The 8,929-nt window shown below is 52.3% G+C and overlaps 3 non-coding genes across 3 annotated transcripts; all 3 read left to right on the top strand.

The window, feature by feature from the left end:
* Positions 1 to 268: 268 nt before the first annotated feature.
* TRNAN-GUU (transfer RNA asparagine (anticodon GUU)) lies at positions 269 to 341 on the top strand. Its single transcript has one exon. It is a non-coding gene; the product is annotated as a tRNA-Asn (tRNA).
* A 1,839-nt stretch (positions 342 to 2,180) lies between these two features.
* Positions 2,181 to 2,253, top strand: TRNAN-GUU (transfer RNA asparagine (anticodon GUU)). Its single transcript has one exon. It is a non-coding gene; the product is annotated as a tRNA-Asn (tRNA).
* Positions 2,254 to 8,537: 6,284 nt separating this feature from the next.
* Positions 8,538 to 8,610, top strand: TRNAN-GUU (transfer RNA asparagine (anticodon GUU)). Its single transcript has one exon. It is a non-coding gene; the product is annotated as a tRNA-Asn (tRNA).
* Positions 8,611 to 8,929: the final 319 nt, after the last annotated feature.

The following is an 8,929-nucleotide window of genomic DNA, read 5'->3' on the forward strand; positions in this document are numbered from 1 at the left end:
TGGGCTGTTAACCGACAGGTTGGAGGTTCGAGCCCACCCGGTTGTGGTGCTGCGCTTTTTTACCTTTGGGCTGATAGCTCTGAGGAAATGTTCTGACGGTGGTGAAAGTGTAGCGCGACTGTCTCCGTGTCGCAATTGGCTAGCGCGATCGGCTTTTAACTGAAAGGTTGGAGGTTCGAGCCCTCCCGAGAGTGGTGTGTTGCTCTTTTTTCTTTGGGCTGATAGCTTTGAAGATATGTTTTGATGGTGGTGAGAGTGGAGCAGGACTGTCTCCGTGGCGCAACTGGCTAGCGCGTTCGGCTGTTAACCGAAATTTGGAGGTTCGAGCCCTCCCGGAAGCAGTGTGTCAGTTTTTTTTATCTTTGCGCTGATAGCTTTGGAGAAATGTTTTCACGGTGGTGAGAGTTGCGCATGACTGTCTCCGCTGCGCAATTCGCTAGCGCGATCGGCTGTTAACCAAAAGGTTTGAGTTCCGAGCCCTCCCGGGAGTGGTGTGATGCTCTTTTCTTTGTGCTGATAGATTTGGAGAAATGTTCTGACGTTGGTGAGATTGGAGCACGACTGTCTCCGTGGCGCAATTGGCTAGCACGTTCGGCTGTTAACCGAAAATTTGGAGGTTCGAGCCCTCCCGGGAGTGGTGTGTTGCTCTTTCTTTGCGCTGATAGCTTTGAAGATATGTTCTGATGGTGGTGAGAGTGGAGCACGACTGTCTCCGTGGCGCAATCGGCTAGCGTGAACGGCTGTTAACCGAAAGGTTGGAGGTTCGCGCCCACCCGGTGGTGGTGCGGCGCTTTTTTTTCTTTGGGCTGATAGTCTGAAGAAATGTTATGACGGTGGTGAGAGAGGAGCACGACTGTCTCCGTGGCGCTATTGGCTAGCGCGATGGGCTGTTAACCGAAAGGTTGGAGGTTCGAGCCCACCCGGTGGTGGTGCGGCGCTTTTTTTCTTTTGGCCTGATAGCTCTGAAGAAATGTTCTGATGGTGTTGAGAGTGGAGCACGACTGTCTCTGTGGCGCAATTGGCTAGCGCGATCGGCTGTTAACTGAAAGGTTGGAGGTTCGAGCCCTCCCAGGAGTGGTTTGTTGCTTTTTTTCTTTGGGCTGATAGCTTTGAAGATATGTTCTCATGGTGGTGAGAGTGGAGCAGGACTGTCTCCGTGGCGCAATTGGCTAGCGCGATCAGCTGTTAACCAAAAGGTTGGAGGTTCGAGCCCACCCGGTGGTGGTGCGGCGCTTTTTTTTCTTTGGGCTCATAGATTTGAAGATATGTTCTGATGGTGGTGAGAGTGGAGCAGGACTGTCTCCGTGGCGCAATTGGCTAGCGCGATCGGCTGTTAACCGAAAGGTTGGAGGTTCGTGCCCTCCCGGAAGTGGTGTGTTGCTTTTTTATTTGCGCTGATAGCTTTACAGTTATGTTCTGACAGTGGTGAGAATGGAGCACGACTGTCTCCGTGGCGCATTTGGCTAGCGCGTTCGGCTGTTAACCGAAAGTTTGGAGGTTCGAGCCCTCCCGGAAGCGGTGTGTCACTTTTTTTATCTTTGCGCTGATAGCTTTGGAGAAATGTTTTCGCGGTGGTGAGAGTAGCGCATGACTGTCTCCGCTGTGCAATTGGCTAGCGCGATTGGCTGTTAACCAAAAGGTTGGAGTTCCGAGCCCTCCCGGGAGTGGTGTGATGCTCTTTTCTTTGTGCTGATAGCTTTGGAGAAATGTTCTGACGTTGGTGAGATTGGAGCACGACTGTCTCCGTGGCGCAATTGGCTGCAACGTTTGGCTGTTAACCGAAAATTTGGAGGTTCGAGCCCTCCGGGGAGTGGTGTGTTGCATTTTCTTTGCGCTGATAGCTTTGAAGATATGTTCTGATGGTGGTGAGAGTGGAGCACGACTGTCTCCGTGGCGCAATCGGCTAGCGTGATCGGCTGTTAACCGACAGGTTGGAGGTTCGAGCCCACCCGGTTGTGGTGCTGCGCTTTTTTACCTTTGGGCTGATAGCTCTGAGGAAATGTTCTGACGGTGGTGAAAGTGTAGCGCGACTGTCTCCGTGTCGCAATTGGCTAGCGCGATCGGCTTTTAACTGAAAGGTTGGAGGTTCGAGCCCTCCCGAGAGTGGTGTGTTGCTCTTTTTTCTTTGGGCTGATAGCTTTGAAGATATGTTTTGATGGTGGTGAGAGTAGAGCAGGACTGTCTCCGTGGCGCAACTGGCTAGCGCGTTCGGCTGTTAACCGAAATTTGGAGGTTCGAGCCCTCCCGGAAGCAGTGTCAGTTTTTTTTATCTTTGCGCTGATAGCTTTGGAGAAATGTTTTCACGGTGGTGAGAGTTGCGCATGACTGTCTCCGCTGCGCAATTCGCTAGCGCGATCGGCTGTTAACCAAAAGGTTTGAGTTCCGAGCCCTCCCGGGAGTGGTGTGATGCTCTTTTCTTTGTGCTGATAGATTTGGAGAAATGTTCTGACGTTGGTGAGATTGGAGCACGACTGTCTCCGTGGCGCAATTGGCTAGCACGTTCGGCTGTTAACCGCAAATTTGGAGGTTCGAGCCCTCCCGGGAGTGGTGTGTTGCTCTTTCTTTGCGCTGATAGCTTTGAAGATATGTTCTGATGGTGGTGAGAGTGGAGCACGACTGTCTCCGTGGCGCAATCGGCTAGCGTGAACGGCTGTTAACCGAAAGGTTGGAGGTTCGCGCCCACCCGGTGGTGGTGCGGCGCTTTTTTTTCTTTGGGCTGAGAGTCTGAAGAAATGTTATGACGGTGGTGAGAGAGGAGCACGACTGTCTCCGTGGCGCTATTGGCTAGCGCGATGGGCTGTTAACCGAAAGGTTGGAGGTTCGAGCCCACCCGGTGGTGGTGCGGCGCTTTTTTTCTTTTGGCCTGATAGCTCTGAAGAAATGTTCTGATGGTGTTGAGAGTGGAGCACGACTGTCTCTGTGGCGCAATTGGCTAGCGCGATCGGCTGTTAACTGAAAGGTTGGAGGTTCGAGCCCTCCCGGGAGTGGTTTGTTGCTTTTTTTCTTTGGGCTGATAGCTTTGAAGATATGTTCTCATGGTGGTGAGAGTGGAGCAGGACTGTCTCCGTGGCGCAATTGGCTAGCGCGATCAGCTGTTAACCAAAAGGTTGGAGGTTCGAGCCCACCCGGTGGTGGTGCGGCGCTTTTTTTTCTTTGGGCTCATAGATTTGAAGATATGTTCTGATAGTGGTGAGAGTGGAGCAGGACTGTCTCCGTGGCGCAATTGGCTAGCGCGATCGGCTGTTAACCGAAAGGTTGGAGGTTCGTGCCCTCCCGGAAGTGGTGTGTTGCTTTTTTATTTGCGCTGATAGCTTTACAGTTATGTTCTGACAGTGGTGAGAATGGAGCACGACTGTCTCCGTGGCGCATTTGGCTAGCGCGTTCGGCTGTTAACCGAAAGTTTGGAGGTTCGAGCCCTCCCGGAAGCGGTGTGTCACTTTTTTTATCTTTGCGCTTATAACTTTGGAGAAATGTTTTCACGGTGGTGAGAGTAGCGCATGACTGTCTCCGCTGTGCAATTGGCTAGCGCGATCGGCTGTTAACCAAAAGGTTGGAGTTCCGAGCCCTCCCGGGAGTGGTGTGATGCTCTTTTCTTCGTGCTGATAGCTTTGGAGAAATGTTCTGACGTTGGTGAGATTGGAGCACGACTGTCTCCGTGGCGCAATTGGCTGCAACGTTTGGCTGTTAACCGAAAATTTGGAGGTTCGAGCCCTCCGGGGAGTGGTGTGTTGCTTTTTCTTTGCGCTGATAGCTTTGAAGATATGTTCTGATGGTGGTGAGAGTGGAGCACGACTGTCTCCGTGGCGCAATCGGCTAGCGTGATCGGCTGTTAACCGAAAGGTTGGAGGTTCGAGTCCACCCGGTGGTGGTGCGGCGCTTTTTTTTCTTTGGGCTGATAGTCGGAAGAAATGTTCTGACGGTGTTGAGAGAGGAGCACGACTGTCTCCGTGGCGCTATTGGCTAGAGCGATGGGCTGTTAACCGAAAGGTTGGAGGTTCGAGCCCACCCGGTGGTGGTGCGGCGCTTTTTTTCCTTTGGCCTGATAGCTCTGAAGAAATGTTCTGACGGTGGTGAGAGTGGAGCACGACTGTCTCTGTGGTGCAATTGGCTAGCGCAATCGGCTGTTAACTGAAAGGTTGGAGGTTCGAGCCCTCCCGGGAGTGGTTTGTTGCTTTTTTTCTTTGGGCTGATAGCTTTGAAGATATGTTCTCATGGTGGTGAGAGTGGAGCAGGATTGTCTCCGTGGCGCAATTGGCTAGCGCGATCAGCTGTTAACCAAAAGGTTGGAGGTTCGAGCCCACCCGGTGGTGGTGCGGCGCTTTTTTTTCTTTGGGCTCATAGATTTGAAAATATGTGCTGATGGTGGTAATAGTGAAGCATGACTGTCTCCGTGGTGCAATTGGCTAGCGCGATCGGCTGTTAACAGAAAGGTTGGAGGTAAGAGCCCACCTGGGGGTGCTGCGGCGCTTTTTTTTCTTTGGGCTTATAGCTTTGAAGATATGTTTGATGGTGTTGAGAGTAGTGCAGAAATGTCTTCGTAGCGCAATTGGCTAGCGCGATTGTCTGCTAACCGAAAGGTTGGAGGTTTCAGCCCACCAGGGGACGGTGTGTCGCATTTTTCTTTGCGCTGATAGCTTTGAAGATATGTTCTAATGGTGGTGAGAGGGGAGAACGACAGTCTACGTGGCGCTATTGCCTAGCGCGTTCGGCCGTTAACCGAAAAGCTGGAGGTTCGAGCCCACCCGGTGGTGGTGCGGCGCTTTTGTTTCTTTGGGCTGATAGCTCTGAAGAAATGTTCTGACGGTGGTGAGAGTAGAGCGCGACTTTCTCCGTGGCGCAATTGGCTAGCGCGATCGGCTGTTAACCGAAAGGTTGGAGGTTCGAGCCCACCTGGTGGTGGTGCGGCGCTTTTTTCTTCTTTGCGCTGATAGCTATGAAGAAATGTTCTGACGGGGGTGAGAGTGCATCAAAAATGTCTCCGTGAAGCAATTGGCTAGCGCGTTCGGCTGTTAACCGAAAGGTTGGAGGTTCGAGCCCACCCGGCGGTGGTGCGGCGCTTTTTTTTCTTTGGGCTCATAGATTTGAAGATATGTTCTGACGGTGGTAAGAGTGAAGCATGACTGTCTCCGTGGTGCAATTGGCTAGCGCGATCGGCTGTTAACAGAAAGGTTGGAGGTTAGAGCCCACCCGGGAGTGGTGCGGCGCGTTTTTTCTTTGGGCTTATAGCTTTGAAGATATGTTTGATGGTGGTGAGAGTGGTGCAGGAATGTCTCCGTGGCGCAATTGGCTAGCGCGATTGGCTGTTAACCGAAAGGTTGGAGGTTTGAGCCCACCAGGGGACGGTGTGTCGCTTTTTTCTTTGCGCTGATAGCTTTGAAGATATTTTCTAATGGTGGTGAGAGGGGAGAACGACAGTCTCCGTGGCGCTATTGCCTAGCGCGTTCGGCCGTTAACCGAAAAACTGGAGGTTCGAGCCCACCTGGTGGTGGTGCGGCTTTTTTGTTTCTTTGGGCTGATAGCTCTGAAGAAATGTTCTGACGGTGGTGAGAGTAGAGCACGGCTTTCTCCGTGGCGCAATTGGCTAGCGCGATCAGCTGTTAACCGAAAGGTTGGAGGTTCGAGCCCACCCGGTGGTGGTGCGGCACTTTTTTCTTCTTTGCGCTGATAGCTTTGAAGAAATGTTCTGACGGGGGTGAGAGTGCAGCAAAAATGTCTCCGTGAAGCAATTGGCTAGCGCGTTCGGCTGTTAACCGAAAGTTTGGAGATTCGAGCCCTCCCGGTAGATGTGTGTTGCTTTTTTTGCGCTGATGGCTTTGGAGAAATGTTCTGATGGTGGTGAGAGTGCAGCACGAACTTCCAATCACAGGTAATGTTATTAGGTTCCTTCCGTTCAAAAAGAGTCTGACTGATAATACTCTTTACGACTTGTTTATGTTGTTGGGACTGTATTCATTATGGAAAAGTCGCATGATTGATAGACATGCCGAGCCACCATGGTCGTCTAGATCTGTCTTCCGAGAAGCAGCTGCTCAAGTGCGCAGTGTTGTCGACACTTTTGACCCTGTTCCGGAGTCGCTTCTCGTTCTTGACGCTTTTGCGTGTTTTCCGTACTTTTGGTGAAGTATGCTCTTTGTACATTACTGTTGATAATTTCATTCATTTAAGAAAAAAAAAAGGTCTCCGTGGCGCAATATTCTAGCGCGATCGGCTATTAATCGAAACGTTGGAGGTTCGAGCCCTCCCGGGAGTGGTGTGTCGCTTTTTTTTTTCTTTGCGCTGATAGCTTTCAAGAAATGTTCTGACAGTGGTGAGAGTGGAGCACGACTGTCTCCGTGGCACATTTGGCTAGCGCGTTCGACTGTTAACCGAAAGGCTGGAGGTTCGAGCCCTCCCAGGAGCGGTGTGTCGCTTTTTTCTTCTTGGCGCTGAAAGCTTTGGAGAAATGTTCTGACGGTGGTGAAAGTGGAGCACGACTATCTCCGTTGCGCCATTGGTTAGCGCGATGGGCTGTTAACCGTAAGGTTGGAGGTTCGAGCCCACCCGGTGGTGGTGCGGCGCTTTTTTTCCTTTGGGCTAATAGCTCTGAAGAAATGTTCTGACGGTGTTGAGAGTGGTGCACGACTGTCTCCGTGGCGCAATTGGCTAGCGCGATCGGCTGTTAACTGAAAGGTTGGAGGTTCGAGCCCTCCCGGGAGTGGTTTGTTGCTTTTTTTCTTTGGGCTGATAGCTTTGAAGCTATGTTCTGATGGTGGTGAGAGTGGAGCAGGACTGTCTCCGAGGCGCAATTGACTAGAGCGATCAGCTGTAACCGAAAGGTTGGAGTTTCGAGCCCGCCCGTGGACGGTGTGTCGCTTTTTTTGCTTTGCGCTGATGGCGTTGAAGATATGTTCTGATGGTGGTGAGAGTGGAGCCCGACTGTCTCCGTGGCGCAATTGGCTAGCGCGATCGGCTGTTAACCGAAAGTTTAGAGGTTCGAGCCCACCCGGGGGTGGTGCGGCGCTTTTTTTTCTTTGGGCTGATAGCTTTGAAGATATGTTTTGATGGTGGTGAGAGGGGAGAACGACTGTCTCCGTGGCTGTCGCAATTGACTAGCGCGATCGGCTGTTGACCGAGAGGTTGGAGGTTCGAGCCCTCCCGGGAGTGGTGTGTTGCTTTTTCCTTTGCGCTGATAGCTTTGAAGATATGTTCTGATGGTGGTGAGAGTGGACCACGACTGTCTCCGTGGCGCAATTGGCTAGCGCGTTGGGCTGTTAACCGAAAGGTTGGAGGTTCGAGCCCACCCGGTTGTGGTGCTGCGCTTTTTTTCCTTTTGGCTGATAGCTCTGAGGAAATGTTCTGACGGTGGTGACTGTGCAGCGCGACTGTCTCCGTGGCGCAATTGGCTAGCGCGATCGGCTTTTAACTGAAAGGTGGGAGGTTCCAGCCCACCCGGTGGTGGTGCGGCGTTTTTTTTTCTTTGGGCTGATAGTCTGAAGAAATGTTCTGATGGTGGTGAGAGTGGAGCAGGACTGTCTCCGTGGCGCAATGGGCTAGCGTGATCGGCTGTTAACCGAATGGTTGGAGGTTCGAGCCCACCCGGTGGTGGTGCGGCGCTTTTTCTTCTTTGGGCTGATAGCTCTGAAGAAGTGTTCTGACGGTGGTGAGAGTGGAGCACGACTGTCTCCGTGGCGCAATTGGCTAGCGCGATCGGTGGTTAACCGAAAGTTTGGAGGTTCTAGCCCACCCGGTGGTGGTGCGGCGCTTTTTTTCTTTGGGCTGATCGTCTGAAGAACTGTTCTGACGGTGGTGAGAGAGGAGCACGACTGTCTCCGTGGCGCTATTGGCTAGCGCGATGGGCTGTTAACCGAAAGGTTGGAGGTTCGAGCCCACCCGGTAGTGGTGCGGTGCTTTTTTTTTCTTTGGGCTGATAGTCTGAAGAAATGTTCTGATGGTGGTGAGAGTGGAGCACGACTGTCTCCGTGGCGCAATGGGCTAGCGTGATCGGCTGTTAACCGAATGGTTGGAGGTTCGAGCCCACCCGGTGGTGGTGCGGCGCTTTTTCTTCTTTGGGCTGATAGCTCTGAAGAAGTGTTCTGACGGTGGTGAGAGTGGAGCACGACTGTCTCCGTGGCGCAATTGGCTAGCGCGATCGGCGGTTAACCGAAAGTTTGGAGGTTCTAGCCCACCCGGTGGTGGTGCGGCGCTTTTTTTCTTTGGGCTGATCGTCTGAAGAAATGTTCTGACGGTGGTGAGAGTGGAGCACGACTGTCTCTGTGGCGCAATTGGCTAGCGCGTTCGGTTGTTAACTGAAAGGTTGGAGGTTCGAGCCCTCCCGGGAGTGGTTTTTTGCTTTTTTTGGGCTGATAGCTTTGAAGATATGTTCTCATGGTGGTGAGAGTGGAGCGGGACTGTCTCCGTGGCGCAATTGGCTAGCGCGATCAGCTGTTAACCAAAAGGTTGGAGGTTCGAGCCCACCCGAGAGTGGTGTGTTGCTCTTTTTTCTTTGGGCTGATAGCTTTGAAGATATGTTTTGATGGTGGTGAGAGTAGAGCAGGACTGTCTCCGTGGCGCAACTGGCTAGCGCGTTCGGCTGTTAACCGAAATTTGGAGGTTCGAGCCCTCCCGGAAGCAGTGTGTCAGTTTTTTTTTATCTTTGCGCTGATAGCTTTGGAGAAATGTTTTCACGGTGGTGAGAGTTGCGCATGACTGTCTCCGCTGCGCAATTCGCTAGCGCGATCGGCTGTTAACCAAAAGGTTTGAGTTCCGAGCCCTCCCGGGAGTGGTGTGATGCTCTTTTCTTTGTGCTGATAGATTTGGAGAAATGTTCTGACGTTGGTGAGATTGGAGCACGACTGTCTCCGTGGCGCAATTGGCTAGCACGTTCGGCTGTTAACCGAAAATTTGGAGGTTCAAGCCCTCCCGGGAGTGGTGTGTTGCTCTTTCTTTGCGC

The sequence above is a fragment of the Rhipicephalus microplus genome, unplaced genomic scaffold, assembly GCF_043290135.1.
Source record: "Rhipicephalus microplus isolate Deutch F79 unplaced genomic scaffold, USDA_Rmic scaffold_53, whole genome shotgun sequence".
NCBI classification, from domain to species: Eukaryota; Metazoa; Arthropoda; class Arachnida; order Ixodida; family Ixodidae; genus Rhipicephalus; species Rhipicephalus microplus.